Source organism: Hevea brasiliensis, chromosome 11 (assembly GCF_030052815.1).
Source record: "Hevea brasiliensis isolate MT/VB/25A 57/8 chromosome 11, ASM3005281v1, whole genome shotgun sequence".
NCBI classification, from domain to species: domain Eukaryota; kingdom Viridiplantae; phylum Streptophyta; class Magnoliopsida; order Malpighiales; family Euphorbiaceae; genus Hevea; species Hevea brasiliensis.
In genome coordinates, this window is record NC_079503.1 from 10,108,454 (window position 1) to 10,109,026 (window position 573).

At 38.4% G+C, this 573-nt stretch overlaps 1 non-coding gene across 1 annotated transcript; it reads right to left on the reverse strand.

Annotated features, from left to right (window-relative positions):
• Positions 1-466: 466 nt before the first annotated feature.
• LOC131170925 (small nucleolar RNA R71) lies at positions 467-573 on the reverse strand. The gene has a single exon (XR_009141689.1). It is a non-coding gene; the product is annotated as a small nucleolar RNA R71 (small nucleolar RNA).

A 573-nucleotide genomic window follows, 5' to 3' on the forward strand; every position in this document is an offset into this window, starting at 1 on the left:
GGAGACAATTGAAAATATGGAGAATCAAAATAGAGCTATTGGTGGAAACAATGGAGGAAATGAGCAAAACGGGCAAAATGTAGTTGTTAATCAAAATGATCCTCAAAGAAGATCCATGTTGGATTATGCTTTTCCTAGATGTGCAGATGTGAGAGATAACAGACCTATCATTGGAGCTAATCAATTTGAGTTGAAGACTGATCTCATTCAAATGGTTCAGAATTCACAATTTGGAGGTAGTCCACTTGAAAATCCTCATTCTCATTTGAAGAAATTTTTGATGATATGTGGTACACAAAGACAACCTGGAGTTTCAGATGAAGTGATTCGGCTCACCTTATTTCCATTCTCTCTTCGGGATTCAGCATTGGAGTGGTATGACTCGCTTCCACAAGCTATTATAGCTACTTGGGAGCAGCTATCTCAAGCTTTTCTATCTCAGTTTTTCCCACCTGGGAAGACCACTCATTTGAGGAATTTGATGGTAGCTTTTAAGCCAAGGGATGATGAAACTTTGTATGAATCTTGGATGAGATTTAAGGAGCTTGAAAGGCAATGTCCTCATCATGAAAT